This window comes from Suricata suricatta, chromosome 8 (genome assembly GCF_006229205.1).
Source record: "Suricata suricatta isolate VVHF042 chromosome 8, meerkat_22Aug2017_6uvM2_HiC, whole genome shotgun sequence".
Taxonomy (NCBI): Eukaryota; Metazoa; Chordata; class Mammalia; order Carnivora; family Herpestidae; genus Suricata; species Suricata suricatta.
In genome coordinates, this window is record NC_043707.1 from 41,029,662 (window position 1) to 41,046,300 (window position 16,639).

Genomic DNA, 16,639 nt, shown 5'->3' on the forward strand with positions numbered 1-16,639 from the left:
TTCTATACACTAACCATGAACTTATCAGAAAGAGAAATTAAGAAAACACTCTCATTTATAATTACATCAAAAAGAATAAAATACTAGGACTGAATAAAATACTAGGAATGAGTACTAGGAGGTGAAACACCTGTACACTGAAAACTATAAGACACTGATGAGAGAAATTTAAGGAGACACAAACAGAAAGATATTTCATGCTCATGGAGTAGAAGAATTAAATATTGCTAAAATGTCTATACTACCCAAAGCAATCTATAGGTTCAATGCAATCCCTGTCAAAACTCCAATGACATTTTTCACAGGAATAGAAAAACAATCCTAATATTTGTGTGGAACCACAAAAGACCCTGAACAGCTAAAGCAGTCTTGCGAAAGAGCAGTGCTAAAGGGATCACACTCCCTGACTTCAAACTGTATCACAAAACTAACGTAATCAAAACAGTGAGGTACTGGCATAAAAACAGACACCTAGACCAATGGAAGAGAATCGAGAGCCCAGAAAGACAACCACCCACACATCCATGGTTGATTAATATGCGACAAAGGAGGCAAGAACATGCAACGGGGCAAGGACAGTCTCTTCAGTAAATGTTGGGAGGGGCACCTGGGTGGGTCAGTTGACTGGTCAAGGTCATGATCTTGGGGCTGACAGATCAAGCCCCAGATCAGGCTCCATGTTGAGTGTGGAGCCTGCTTAAGATTTTTTTCCCTCTCTCTCTTCTCCTCTTCCCCACTTATGTCTCTCTCTCAAAAAAAAAAAAAATTGGGAAAACTGGACAGCCACATGTAAAAGGGTGAAACTAGGCCACTATTTTATACTGCACACCAAAATAAACTCAAAAGGAATTAAAGACTAGAATTTAAGACCTGAAATGATAAAACTCCTACAAGAAAACAGGTGGTAAGCTCCTTGACATCAGTCTTAATGAGTTTTTGTGTCTGACTCCAAAAGAAAAAATAAACATGTTGGACTGCATCAAACTAAAAATGTCCTGCATAGCAAAGGAAATCAAAATGAAAAGGAACCACAGTAAGTGGGAGAAAATATCTGCAAATCATCTATCCAATATGGAACTAATGTCCAAAACATGTGAAGAACTCCTACAACTAAATAGCAAAAAAAAAAAAAAAAAAAAAAAAAGATGTGATTAGCAAATGGGCAGAGGATTTGAATAGACATTTTTTCCAAAGAAGAAATACAGATGGCCAACAGACACATGAATAAATGATCAACATCAGTAATCATCAGAGAAATGCAAATCAAAACCACAATGAGCCTAACCTCACATATGCTAAATGGTTATCATCAAAAAGAAAGAATAACAAGTGTTGGCGAGGATGTGGAGAAAAGAGAACCTGTGCACTGTTGGTGGGAATTTGAATTTATGGAGCCAGTATGGAAAACAGTATGGAGGTTCCTCAAAAAAATTACAAATAGAACTATCATATCTAGCAATGCCATTTCTCAGTATTTGAAGAAAATGAAAACACTTATTCAAAAAGATATATGCACCTTATGTTCATTGCAGCATTATTTACAGTAGCCAAGGCATGGACAGAAACTAAGTGTCCTGTGATAGCTGAATGGATAAAGAAAATACAATATACTGGATGCCCGGGTAACTCAGTCTGTTAAGCGTCTCACTTCGGCTCAGGTTGTGCTCATAAGGTTTGCAAGTTCGAACCCTGCATTGGCCTCTCTGGTGTCAGCACGGAGCCCACTTCAGATCCTCTGTCCCCCTCTATCTCTGTCCCTCCCCTGCTTGTGCGCTTTCTATCTCTTTCTCTCAAAAATAAATAAACATTTAAAAAATAAAACAAAAAAATGTGGTATACATACATACATACATACATGTATATATATATATATACAAACTTCTATTATATATAATATATTTATATTGGATCATTACTCAGCCATAAAAAATAGAATCTTTCCATTTGTGATAACATAGATGGACCTTGAGGGCATTATGCTAAGTGAAATAAGTCAGACAAAGACAAGACAAATACCATGTGATTTCACTTATATGTGGAATCCAAAAAAACCCCAAAACCCCACCAAGACAAACAGATAAAACAAAGCAGAGAAAGAAAAAAGTTGAGCCCATTGATACAGAGACTAGATTGGTGGTTGCCAGGGGAGAGGGGTTTGTTGGGGTGGGTGAAATGGGCAAAGGAGGTCAAAAGGTTCATACTTTCAGTTAAAAAATAAGTCACACGGAGTATGTAAAGCATGGCAAATACAGTTAATAATACCGTATTGCATACTTGAAAGTTGCTGAGAGTAAATCTTAAAAGTTCTCATCACAAGAAAAAAATTGTAACTGTGTGTATTGAGGATGTTTACTAGACTTAATGTGATCATTTAACAACATACACAAATATCGAATCGTTTTGTTCCACAACCGAAGCTGGTATAATGTTGTATGACAATTATATCTAAAAAAAAAAAAATAACCGTGGGTATTTAAAAAATATTTACTTTCATGGTTTTCAGTCCCCAAAATTCTGAGTTAGTCTGTCTGAGGTTCCTAGGCATATATAGTGCATTGTTTTGAAACTCCACAGAACTACTGGTCTAAATTACAGTGGTGGTAGTGGAAAGGAAGTTATTTTGGTTTGGTTTTCTGTTCCACCACAAACGCATATAAATGCAAACAATTGCTGGGTTTTTTTTTCCAGGTTAGCTGCAAAATCGCTTTCTCTGAACATCCTCCCCACTCCCCATCCATTAGCTACAGTGTTGAAATAGTCTCTCCTTTTAGTTTCTCCAGTGAAATGCAAAGCTCTATTTTTTTTTTTTACATTTATTTATTTTTGAGAGACACAGAGCGTGAAGAGGGGAGAGGTAGAGAGAGAAAGAGACACAGAATCCGAAACAGGCTCTGGGATAGTGGTCAGCACAGAGCCTGCTCCATGCGGGGCTCAAACCCACCAACCGTGAGACCATGACCTGAGCTGACGTTGGACGCTCCACCAACTGAGCCACCCAGGCACTCCATGCAAAGCTCTATTTTTTCTTATGGTGCAGTGAAAGCTCGGAGAGCTCTTTGGAGCAACCCTGCGAATTGCTAAACGAGTAAATAAAAACAGGCCCTTGGGATGGAAGAGAACTTGGTACTAAATGGCAGATGAGGGTGTGCTGGCTGGTACACTGGTGGGATTTTCTGTCGCTTGGACTTTCATCTTTTTACTACTCTTTTACCTGGCAGCAAAAGATAATCAACTGTGTTCTGGTAGCTGACAGTGACCTCGGACAGTTGCTTCTGAATATTCAGTATGGTGACAGCCCAAACAGCTGCGGCTGTGTATCGTTCTTGAATAGGTCCCCAGTTCCTAGGCAGAGAACCTGAGACGCTGGAATAGGAAGAGAGTCACTTAATGGCTTCAGGGCTGGCTGAGCTGGGACCAGAACCCAGGTGGCTTGGCTCTCAGCCTGGCTGACCACACGGCTACCCACACTGCCTGGCCTGACCCCAAACAAGCAGCCCATTGAGCAATTGCACAAACAACAATGAGTGATGGATGGTCAGATCGAGAAACAGGCACAAAGCAACTGCAGCCCCATCACTTCCTGGCCCCTAAATTTCCAGGCAAGCCTGTAAAAAGTGTGGTCATTTAATTGAGTTTGGCCCAGCGTTCCAATTTGGAAACTTTTTGTGGTCACTGCCAAAATTAAAAGCCTGCCTTGTAATGAGGGTGGAGGGTGTCTTTGAACTCTGTACCTGGTTCTCATAAGGCAGTGGTAGTGGAATTAAGACTGGAAAGAAATAGTTAACAGATGAGCATAACCTCGCCCTGGGAGGGCTCTGGTGAAACAAGACTGCTTTAGAATTTTGAGGCTGCTCATCTGTGACTCTATTCTCCTACCTTGGATTTAGCTAGCAAGGGGTGGCTGTGATCAGTGCAGTTCAGTTTAGAATCAACTTAGATGACCAAGTCTCATTCTACTCTCCTCCTCAAATCTGCCACTTAACAGTAGTCCCAATTCAGAGCCCTTGCATGCTTGAAGCCCAGGCCAAATGGCACGGCTTGTACTGTTGGTCCTGGGTGTGCCTCTCACAAGGCACTCTGACCTGCTTGGCCTTGGTATGGCCTTAGGCCCAGCCCTAAATCAACACTAAACCCTGGATGTCTCCAGGAGATAGAGCTGCCTGTCTGGGCAGTTTCCTGTTTCGGATGTCCATTTTCTAGTCCCGAGCTGGATGATCCCAACATGTCTAGGCTCCACCCCTCCCATTTAGAAACAGGATTTCAGGAAGTATTGAGGAGAAAATCAGTGTAATTCAGTATTTGTTCTTAAATAGGCCTACTGGGCCCAGTGTAGACAATAAACATTTTGAATATGCAGATCAGGGGCCCCAATGTTAGGAATCTCAATTAAAATTCAGGATTTCTTTGGTCAGATTAGAGCTGGAGCGGGCCTCATTTTGTGTTTGTCATAAAGAGGTATTGATTCAGTGGCTCTGCTCTCCCACTATTTATTTATTCAACAAATATGGAAGGTCTGTCTGCTACTATATTTTGAAGAATAAAGCTTACGTTCTTACAGCCAAAGTCCTTTGTAACTCACAGAGCACACGTGTGAGTTCTGGTATACATAATACAGTTGCACGTATTTTACTAAAGTGTAAGATCCTTGATGCCTGGAATTATGTCTTCTTTAAAAACTTTTTTAATGTTTATTTTTGAGAGAGAGAGACAGAGCTTGAGCAGGGGAAGGGCAGAGAGAAAGAGAGAGAGATTTCAAAGCAGGCTCCAGGCTCTGAGCCATCAGCACAGAACCCCCATGCAGGGCCTAAAACTAACAAAAGGTGAGATGTGACCTGAGCGGAAATCTGACGCCATGCCTAACGGACTGAGCGACCCAGGTGCCCCTGGAATCATGTCATCTTATTCATTTTTGTGTCCCCAATATCAAGGAGCACGGTATCTTGCCCAGAGTAGGGACTCAGTAAGTATTCGTTGAATTGGATTACGCTGGAATGCCGTTAAAAGGCAACGACCAAGAACAGCAATCCTTGACTCCTTTCCATCGGGCAAACAGTCTGAAGCAGACACGTCCACGGGGCGAGGATGTTTTCACTTCACGAGTCTCACAGGGTGGAGACTGGTCTGGCAGAAGTATGGCGAACGCTCCTCTGGTCCGTCCAGAATGACTGCGCCGAGTCGCTAGAACTTCAGTCCTCTGGTTCGAAAGTATTCTCACCCCCTCTCACCTTTCCAGAACCACTTGCCTCTTTCTGCTTCTTCCCCAAGGGCTGTCGCCAAGTGACTCTAATTCAAAGGCTCAAGAGCCCACCGTGTACCCCTCCGGCTCCGGCTCAAGAACTCTCTAGACCGAGGCCTTAGGAAACCCGGGCCAGGAAAACACAGGGTCAAGCGCGGGGCAAGCGCCAAACTGGCCACCGCCAGGGGAGCGGCGCTGAGGGCGGGGCCGCTGCGGGGCGGGGCGGGGCGGGGCGGGAGGAGGCCTGGGGGCCGCTTGGGTGTCACCACCAACCCGCTCCGGCCGGAAACTGGCGCCAGTTTCCGGCCGGACGGCCGAAAGCCGCCGATCTCGAGCCGGCCGCCGGAGCCGTAGTGGCGACGGGGTGTGGAGAAGGCAAAAAGCCACTGGGGGAGGCCGGTCCCGAGCAGCGCTGTCTGGCTCCGGCTCCTGGACCTGTGCGGGGCGACAGCCGCAGTCGCAGTCTCCGCCGCCGCCTCCGCCTCCGTCGTCGTCGGGGGAGGGGCCAGCCGGACCCCGGGGTCACAGCCGAGGAATGAGGAGCGGCGGCTGGGCCCCGTGCTCCGCCCCGGCCTAGGGCCTTGCCCCGGGAGCTGCGAGGGTAACGGAGCCCCCTGCCCTGTCACCTTCCCCCGTCCGCTCCCGCCCGTCCCGCCTCTTCAGGACTCCCGAACTCTGACTCTTCGATCTCCACTTTCCCCCTTCTTCTTTCTCGTGGTATTTCACCCGGAGCCACCGCCTCCTGGCACCCCCTCCTCGCCCTGACTCTTCCCTGCTTGGTCCCCCCCCCCCCCCCCCCCGTTCCTCCTCCCTTTCACCTGAGCCCCGCGTTCCCAGCCCCGAGCCCCGTCCCTGTCCTCCTTTCCTGAGCTGTGCTGGGCAGTGTGGACGGTGCCCCCTTGTCCGCCAGACTTTTCGGGAAGGGATGGCGGGGTTTAAAGGCGGTTTAGAATGCAGGCTACCCCCGATTCTACCCGCACAGTAGGATAAAGTTCATGGTACAAGTCTCCGCATAAAAGTACTACAAGAAACCAAGCCTGTTCATCCCCTAGAGAGCCAACTGAGGTGCGTCCGGTAATGGAGGAAGGGAGCGAAAAGTGTGCGAGTGTGGGAGCGAGAGAGAGGGAGAAGGATTGATTCTAAGGCAGGCTTACGAACTTTAGAGAAAAAAGTTGCTATGAGCCGATGGAAACTTAGAAGCTGGTGATGAGTAAGCCGTGGGCTGCGTGATCTCACTCCTCTTCTCATAATTACTAGGTTAACGGTGTGGCTCCTGTCGGGATGGAATGGGATTTGTTTACTGGGCCGGCGTATTTTTAGCTTGTCGGCTCATAAGGACCAGAGCTTGGAGTCCCTCTGAGTCTCTTTCCCTCCCTACCGCCCTCCTTCTCTGTCTAGGGAGTCTGGCTCACCGAGGTGGTTCCTCTGGGCACAGTAGAGATCTAGAAATGCTGATTAAAGAGGCGAACTGGTGAAATTAGATGGAAGAGGGTCTCCCCACCTTCTTCCAGGGGGGTTCCTTTCCATGAAATGCAAAGGCAGAGGATTAGCAGGACTTTGACTTTTATTTTGGTTCTAGTTTCATAACGGTATGTACAAAACGCTTTTTAGAAAAATCAGATGCTGATACTTTTTCAGTCTTTGGCTCCTCGTGCAGTATATTTAGGAGGTCTTAGAGGAGGCCGGATCCTTTTGTCTTTCAGAATCTATTTCTAAGGTGGGAAAGGACAAGAGGAGGTCGTGATAAGTAAGGCTAGTCCAAAAATGATAGCAAACCCTACATTAACAACAACAACAACAACATGTAGAAAACTTTCTTCCTAGTGAATGAGCTTGCCTTCCTGGTGGAGTGAGAAGACAGCAGGGACTTACTTAGGTCGGGTGACTTGGGAGAATCGGACTTGTAATTAAACATTTGCTGTGCATAATTTACAAACGAATACATTACACTCTTTGTCCTCATTGTTTTTCTGCACGGTTCTTTTAAAGTCTAGTAACCAACCTGCAGTGCTAGTCTATTGGTATTTGGAAGGCTGAACAGAACTGTAAAATAAATGAAATTGATGTTGCTCATTGGGAGTCTGAATACCAGTCTTGTTCTAATTTCCACTGGCTCCCTGGCTTGTCTCAGTACCTCCCTGAGTAAGTGGCCAGTTACTATGTACTTAACGATCACAAATGAATACAAATATTAGCTCATGCTAGGAATAATTGAGAAAGTAAATCTGCTGAAAAGATCTCCTGAAACAAATCGATTATTTTTCTATTTTATTCCATTCTGGACTGTCAGCGCTTTTCTGCCGATAATTATCCATGAACATGAATAATTTAGAATTGAACAGATATCCACTTTGGGCACTGAGCATTCAAGCAGGAAGGAAAGATGGAAGGAAGAGAATTCCCAAACTACTACTAATTTTTTGTTGTTGTTGCCTCACTTGACTTACCCTTTCATTTAATGCCAAAGACTCCCTTGTGGAAAAAAAAAGTAAACCTTTGCCAAAGAGAGGGCTGTCTGTTGACTTGTGTAAGGCAGGCTGAACAGTAATGAATGGTAATTGTTCGTTGGACTTGGTAGAGTTATGTCACCAGCAACTTGGAAATATTCCTGAAGCTTTGTTTCCTTAGTGATGTCTGGGAAATTCTATTTACAGCAATAGGTAAATTAGGGAAGATTTCTGAGTCAGCAAAATTTGAAATGGAATTGGAGGGTATGGATTAGAGTCCTAAAGAGGCTTGACGTATGCTGTTAGGTAGAACTTGGTTCAAGTCTTGTTTACGGTTTTTACTATGTGACCTTGGACAATGTACGTCTCCATCCTTATTTATAAAGTATGTGTGAGCATTCAGGCAAATGAAATGGTTATTCTTTATTAGAAGTACATGAAGAGAAAAGAATTTCCAGGCAGAAAATATGTTTATATCTATTTATATCAACGTCTACATTGATTAATTGGTGGCTGGTGAGCTGGGCTGGGGCTGGAGACTGAAGCAGTTGAATAAACCTAGGAATAAGCACAGGGCAGCTTCGTAGCCTCCCACGATTCCCATTTCACAGAAGGCATTGTGTGGGTTTTTGGGATTCAATATATGAAACCAAGAGAATGCTGATGGAATAACAGTATTAATAATAAATTTTCAGACTGTTATGGGGTAGTAAGTGCCGCTTGTGAAAGTTTTAGAGCTTCTCAGGCATGTGTGAGCATGCTGTGGATTTGGCAGATCCTTGTGGCTTCGTGTAAGGAGCACCTCCTCTTCTTCCCCAAACATTTGCCCCACTGAGGGAAAGTCCTGAGCCAGTGCTTCGAAGTGTGGCTGCAGCAGTGTCTTCCCTGTAGGAACTTAGGAGCTGTGAAGTCTTTTCAATGGCCCCCGAGAAATCCAGCGAATTATAATCTATGTAACTGGAATATACATGCAGGGCAGTTTTATGAATGCCTGAATTCAGTTGATGTTTTTGATATGATAGAAGAAAGTTGGGTTTTGTTTGTTTTTATTTTTAAGTAAGAAATAACTTGCTGAATAATGATTGAGCACTCTTGTGGATAAAGCTGTCTCCAAACTCCAGTGATGGGCTTTGGGGATATAGAAAAGATACAAAGGCAGGTGTCCTTGCCCTTGGGACAAGGATGGGGTATGGTGGGTATATAAAAAGGGAAGGCACACTGTTAGAAGCTTTAACATTTAGGACACAACATATAAACAAAAGCAAAATTAATGTGCTACAAATGGAGTATGTAGAGGCTAGACAACTTGAAGTGACAAAGTAAGAGTCCATGAGATCAATTAAGGAAGATTTCTGAATCAGCAAAGTTAAAAAAAATTTTTTTTCTTTAATGTTTGTTTATTTCTGAGAGACACAAGAGTGTGAGTGGGGGAAGGGCAGAGAGAGAGGGAGACACAGAAACCAAAACAGGCCCCAGGCTCTGAGCTATCAGCACAGAGCCTCACTGGGGCTTGAACCACAAGAACATGACCTGAGCTGAGATCATGACCTGAGCCTAAGTCAGACGCTTAACTGACTGAGCCACTCAGGCACCCCTGAATCAGCAAAATTTGTAATGGACTTGGAGGCTATGGGTTAGAGTCATAAAGAGGCATGGGTGGCCAATGGAGTTAGATGGAACTTGGTTCGAATCTTGACTGTGTGATCTTCATCTTTATGAAATATGTGTGAGCATTCAAGTAAATGAAATAGCTGTTCTGCGTTAGGAATAAAAGAAAAGATCTTCCAGGCAGAAAGTATAGAACATACAATGTGCAGTGATGATGTGAATGACTAAGCTGTGTTTGTTCGGGGAATAAATGAGAGGGGCTGGAGAGAATGTGGGTGGTCAAGTCATGGGTAGAAGCAGGCAAGAGGGTGGAGGGAACTCAGAGGCCAGACTCTGTTGAGTGTTGATGGAAGGGTCAATAGAGTCATTGTAGGTCCTTGAACAAAGGATGGATTTAGTGAGAAGTATTGAGCCTTATAGTCCAGGAACGCAGGGACAAGGAGTCCGGCTGCCACCGGTACGTTGTAACTCCTCGGTTTCTCTCCTGGACCATCTTGGTCTAAAGGGACCATCGAGGAGAAATAGGATTCCTTATGTTTTTGTGTCAACACACCTTCCTCAGTATGCTGAGCTTGGCTTGGGCCTGTCTCCTATTGTCCCGGCTTGTGGGTTATGGCTGGATTCTCCTCAAGAGCTTATGGTAAGGACAATGTCAGGTTTTAGGTACATTTAACTTTCCGTCATCTCTGGTGTTGTAGGGTGCACTAGTATATATAATTCAGAACTTCATATGGAAATTTCTTGGTTTGAAAGCATGCTATTTTTTAAACCAGATTTATTTTCTTTATTTTTGAAGTGTATTTATTTTGAGAGAGTGTGAGAGAGAGTATGTGAGAACTGGGGAGGGGCAGAGAGAGAAAAAGGGAGAGAGAGAATCCTAAGCAGGCTCTGTGCTGTTAGGAGGGAGCTTAGTGCGGGGTTCGATCTCAGGAACCGGGAGATCATGACCCGAGCCGAAATCAAGAGTTGGATGTTTACCCGACTAAGTCACCCGGGCACCCCATAAACCAGATTTATTTTAATGTTTTAAAACTGGTGTTGATAGTGAATTTGCATTTCTAAGCCTCATAGTCCCTGATGGTGAGGAGGGTATATTGATGGCAAAGAACAGTCTACCTTGGTTTAAAGATTTTTCTCAGAAATCCTTTAAAGTGGATAATACATTTGTGGATAGTTAAGACTGGACTATACGGGGTATGTTAATGAAGACTAATTTCTTTTCAAAATCTGTGCAAGTCCAGTGTGGCCACCTAGGCCGTCTGCCGTATGCTCCAAGAGCGATTTATAGGTGATGCCTGTGTTGTGGCCAGAATGAGTCTTCACTCACCGTATCTGCAGGAATCCTCTAGCGTTATATCGTGTTGTTGAAGATGAGTGAAGATAGCTTTTTCAAAGGACTTGGGCTTTGTAGAAGCTCTTCCAGACATCAGCTGTGCTGATCGTCTGTCAGGTTTTTCCTCCTGAAGCAAACTTGTTTGGAACTATGGCCAATTAAAAAAAAAAGATATGGGGAGCAGTGTCCACGTTTAATAAACAAAAAAATCGCACGGCTGCTCTTGCAACCTGTTCTTTCGGTTGACTTGCTCTCCCTTCCCCCTGCCTTCCCCCTACCTTCTCACAGTCATTACCAAACTATGCGCTTATGATGTCATGAGCACAGGGTCATTATTGGCCTCTTGAGTCAGGAGATGGTAGTATTTCTGAGTGCAACTCAGAGGTGGAAGTCAGAAATCTTAATTTATGCAGTTTAGTCCAGGATTATTTTCAATTCTGTTTTTTAGGATTAGGTCTCATCTTTTTTATTTCCTCTGAAAAATAGTTTTGGACAGGGAAAATTACCAAGGTATTATTTTTAGTGACCTGCTTTAAGTTTAGTTTTATGGTAGCGACTGCAGAGGATTAGGAAAGATGATGACTTTGGACCTTTGGAGAGTCTGCGATCTTGCTGGGAGTCAGTGGTGTAAGAAGGACTGAATACCTGCTGAGCCTCTATTATGCCAGACAAATAAAATGAAGAAAATGTGAAATTATATTATTGACTGCATAGTACAGACTGCATACCATCGAATGTATTCGGGGAGGAGAGCGCTCAGGTAGTTATGACTATCACAGAGGAATTACAACTTATTCTGGATCTTAAAAATATATATAATTGTATTAGTACCAAGGGGTGAAGGTGAAGTAAGTAAGAACAACAACAAAACCATTTCACACTGGAGCTGAGAGGGACCGGGCTTGGCTGGGCTTGAGCAGTGAGGAGACTGACCCGAGTAGCAGGGGACAGTAGGGAAATGAGGTGTTTACATTGGTTTGGAGCTTTTTTTTTTAATGGTTTATTTATTTTTGAGAGAGAGAGAGAGAGAGAGAGAGAGAGACAGCATAAACAGGGGAGAGTCAGAGAGAGAGAGGGAGACACAGAATCTAAAGACAGGCTCTAGGCTCTGAGCTAGCTGTCTGTCAGCACAGAGCCTGACACTGGGGCTTGAACCCACGAACTGTGAGATCATGACCTGAGCCGAAGTTGGAGGCTTAACTGACTGGCCACCCAGGCACCCCTGGAGCTATGTTTTCTAGGGGGCTTAGGAGGCAGGCTTGTAAGTGGAGGTTTTATTTTATTTAATTTTTAATTTTTTTTTTTACATTTATTTATTTTTGAGAGACAGAGACAGAACGTGAATAGGGGAGGGGCAGACAGAGGAGACCCAGAATCTGAAGCAGGCTCCAGGCTCTGAGCTGTCAGCACAGAGCCCGATGTGGGGCTCGAACCCACGAACCATGAGATCATGACCCGAGGCAGAGTCGGATGCTCAGTGGACTGAGCCACCCCGGCGCCCATATGGAGAGTTTAAATCATGGAAAATGGTGAAGCCCCATGAATTGAGGAGGATGCCGTGTAGCGGGATGATAGTAGGAAGCAGGTTGGCTGGGGGGAGGGCCGGGAGATTGGCACCTGGGCCAAGCGAGGGGAGGAGACCTGAGCTAGCATTGCAGAAGGGGAGAGCCGGAGAGACAAAGGGGACGGGGACACTGTGAAGGAAACACTGAAGTCCATGAGGACTGGACGCAGCAGACGAAGGAGAGTGAGCCATCAAGTATGTGACATTTTTGAGCCTGGGTTCTGAGACCCTGAGGTACAGAAGTAGGAAGGTTTCCTCGGTTTTTAGGGGAATTTGGGGAGGTGGGCTAGAGAGGTGTCAGATATAAAGGGGTAATGGACCCACCCAAGTGACAGCTGTTCCAGCGACGAGAGCTGTGGCTGAGCTGGCGGAGAGAGGCCGAGGTGCGTATGTTTGTAAGTGCGGTTCTGCGGCTCCTCTGTCTGGATGTGGCCAGAGCCAAGAGGACGAATAAGCCCTCTGAAGACGCGAGTTTAGGGAAAGAGCAAAAGGCCAGAGCTCGTGGTAACGATATGCTCTTCGTAGTCTTGAGGCCATTTTCATTGGCTTCTTCCTTGTCCTCTCTCCGTCCTGACTCCAGCAAACATCCCTTGAACGTCTCTTACCTTGTGAGCCCTGTTGTAGGCACTGAGGGAGCAGATGAGTCAGACCGGGTCTCTACCTGCAAGGAGTTTATGGGTCCAGGGGGAGGAGACAGACGCATAAATACGTGTAAGGACGTGTGGTGGCTGCGACAGATATGCAGGGGGCATGGTAAGGGCCTAAGGGTCAGTCCTGCCTTGGGCACGCAGAGGCTGGAAAGTGCCTCCCGCAGGAGATGACATTTGAGCTGAGGCTTGAAAGATGAGCGAGGGGTGTACCCTGCAGCAGCCTGGAGAAGCCCGCTCCAGGCCAAGACAACAGCATGAACAAAAGCTTGAAGGAACGAAAGAGCCAGGCTTCTTCAGGTAACTTACGACAGCGTCCGCTTGTGCCCCAGCCACTGAGGAGCTTTTCAGGGTTTTTAAGCATCGGGTGGCAGAGTTGCATGTTCTAGAAAGATCATTTTGACGGTGGTATAGGGGGCGCATTGGAGAGGAACAAAGCAAAATGCTTTTTAAATACCTTGATTAGGCTTCACAGTAACACATTTGTTACTGAGTGATCCTGTCCGTAGACTCATCGAATCCAAGAACGGCAGGAACGGTTTTCTATTCATTTTCAGAGGGAATATTTGAGATCTGCTCAAGATCACAGAAGTAGTTTTGTGATAGCTCGTTCTGCAATTCAGTCTTCAAGGGCTATAATGTGCTTGGTGATTAACAAATGTCATTTCACCCCTCTAGTTCCCTCACTCCCCACTCCAGTGTTTGTTTCGTCCTACCACACTGCATTGTGCTAGGAGATGGTCCAGTCCATTGTCGTTCTTAGTCCAGAGCGAGCAGTGGTATTTTCCCAGGTCTGACGGAGAAAGTCTGCCCTGAGAGTACCTGGGAGAATAGGGACTTTTGACCTGGGGCAGTTGGGTGTCCCAGAGTGGAGTGAATTGGATGTTAGGATTATTCATCTGTAATGATTCAGATGGAGAAGAATGTCAAGTTATTTGTTTTATTGAGTGTGCAGATGTAATTATCTCTCTTGCTAAGTTCCCTTTAAGTTGTTTTCTTTTAAACTTAATTTTAAATTGTGCCAGTGAAACTTTGGTAGAAGAAATGGGCTCTAATAATTTGGTTACCCACAAAAACTATATTTATCTAAAAAATAACAACAAGATTTGACATTATACTTGTATTCTGCATCTTCCTTTCCTGTGTTTTTAATTTCATTGGGTTTTTATAATTGTTTTTTTAAAGTAGGCTCTAGGCAGAGTGTGGGGCTTGAACCCATGACTCCCAGATCAAGAGTCACATGGTCTACGACTGAGCCAGCCAGGTGCCCCTTCATTGGGTTTTTGTGAAAGGAAATTGTTTGGGTTTAAAGGGCTAAGTGAGAGTTTGGGCTTTGTGCGGTCTCCTCTTTGCTGGAGCAGGACAGAACAGGATGGAAGGATATCTTAGAGGTCCTTAGATTCCCTTGGGGGAAGTCGGGACACGGGGATGTGGAAGGATGGGTACCTTCCATCAATAAGTCTTCCTCAAACTTAACTGAGTTGTTATTTCTTTATAAACTCTTCTCGGCGGGCTCTGTCTGCATCTTCTCCAGAGATGGGTCTTGGTTTGGAAACTGTCCACCTCAGCAGAGCTGCCAATTCTTAATTCTTTCTCAAGTGGGCAAGGGTACATTCTGTTTTTCTCTGTGAGTGTTTGGGGAAAGGAGGGGGGAGAGGAGGCACAGAACAACTACTCACAGTGAGTCTTTATCTGAATTCCTATGTAACTGGAAGTTTCCTTGGCTTTGTTTTGGGGGAGAGGACATGGTTACACCGGCATTTATGTGGTATGGGAGGGTGGTTGTCACTTCCCTCAGATACCTGATTTAGGATGGCCATAAAAACCTCCTTCTCCTCTGTATCTGTTAGCCTTCACCCCGCCCTGTTCTGAGAGCCTTTTATGTACACTGAGGAATTTTAAGGATCCTGTTCAGTTGAGAGCTGAACTGATCAAGTGTTCCCTGAATGTTTAGGGACGCCACCTTGCTCCCGTCTGTTACTTTTGGGTGAATGACTCCAATGTTCTTCCAGTCACCTGGCCTTTTCTTAACTTTAAACATTTGCATAATGAGATATTTTGAATATTTTGAAAAGTCCAGGGGAAAAAATCCAACACATTTTTGAGCCCATAACCCAAATTTAATGGATATTCACATTTTGTCCTATTTGTCTTAGATCTCTTACTCTCTTTAAGATATAATGGTAGATATAGCTAGATCCTACTCTACATCCTTTCCCCTTTTTTCTTTCTTGAGAACTGATTACTGGCCTGATTTTCTACTTCTCCAGTTTTAGTACTTTCATTTTCTATTACTTCATTCAATTTCATGTTTTATATAAAAGTTTACTTTTTTAATCTATTATATATACACAGACAACATATAGTTTTGTTTTGAAATCTTACATGAATTGAACGGTATGTATCCCTTTGCAGCTTTTTCTGTCAGCATTGTTTTTCATGTGTCTGCCTGTAGATCTAATTCATTTAATCACCTAATCTTTAAGCCTCTTTCTTCCATTGCCCTTTTCACTTGTCCTGTTAAAAAATATCCTACCCATCAAAGTCCCAGTTTCAACCATATGTTCCATGAAAACTTTTCTGATTTTTTTTCTCCAACAGGAGAATCCCCACTCCTGAATTTCCCTGTCATTTTATCCATACTTGTCTGGTAGTAGTTGTATATTTTTGTGTTTTTGCTTATTTGTGCGCTTGGCATGCCACTTCGACTATACTGTGAGCTCCTCAACACCAGAGAAGTGTCTTTTATCTTTGTATTTTTCCTGGGGCTTGCCACAGTAACTTACACATCAGGCATGTAGTAACTGTTCGTGACTAAATGGTTCATTAATGAACAAAAAAATAAAGACAATCCTTTGCATTGATGAGCTGTTCACTTAATTAGGAATGTGAGAGTGGCCCCCATGAAAAATAGAGCTTATAAAGAAACATTCAGCCCTGGAAATTATCTAAAATGCACATAATTGGTGAGCATAGTCAAGATTAACTTCCTGCAGGAGATGAGAGCAAATGTTCACTGAGAAATGAAATGTGAATTGATTGGTGATATCATCCAATGAGGAAACTCCTAGGAATTGATCCTGATGGCATTTGTGAGGCAGTGTGCTCCTGTGGCCAGACTCATTTCACTAGCTATCAAATTCTGCTGTCGTCATCAAGGTCTTGACACCCTCACTGGAGATGGGATACTGGTGTTGGGAAAAAACCATCCTCTCTGTTCACTGAATAAACACTGCTGAGAACCAGGAATTCTTTGGCCTCTGAAGAAGAAAGCTTAATATCCACCTTCGTACCTATACTTTCAACACTTCCCTGGCCTTACTCAAGCCAGATTGTGTCTCAGCGGATTAATTCGAAGCTTTTGATTCTGGAAGGTATATTCCCAATGTAACATCATGTTTTGGCCTCATAGAAGTTCTTCCTTCACCCTCCACGTAGAAATTAAGTATTAGGTGGAACTATATGAAATTGCAATTTTTAGGTAAAAGCAGTCAAATATTGGCAATTTTGTGTGGTCAAACCCTAGATATCCAGTCTTGATTTTCTCCTGGCGTTCTGCAGAACATTATCATGGGCCTTTTTGAAGTGGATAATCCCAAGTCCATTGATAATTCTAAAATGCATTTCTGAACTTTAATTTGCAACCAGCTTTTTTTTTGTAGGTATGTTCAGCTCAAATTTTTTAATATTTATTTTTTAAAGTTTATTTGTTTTGAGAGTTGAGGGGAGGGACAGAGAGAGAGAGAGAGAGACAGATAGAGAATCTCAATCAGGCTCTGCACTGACCCTGACAGGGCTTGATAC

At 44.1% G+C, this 16,639-nt stretch overlaps 1 protein-coding gene across 3 annotated transcripts in view; it reads left to right on the forward strand.

The window, feature by feature from the left end:
* Window positions 1-5,592: 5,592 nt before the first annotated feature.
* Window positions 5,593-16,639, forward strand: part of OTUD7B (OTU deubiquitinase 7B) — a 55,732-nt gene continuing 44,685 nt past the window's right edge. The window contains exon 1 of one of the 3 annotated variants that reach the window (XM_029950145.1): window positions 5,593-5,837. The gene's annotated coding sequence lies outside the window, so the exon portion shown is untranslated. Of the gene's footprint in view, window positions 5,838-6,076; window positions 6,302-16,639 lie in introns of those variants that run through there. The other 2 variants (XM_029950144.1, XM_029950143.1) reach the window with 2 other exon arrangements.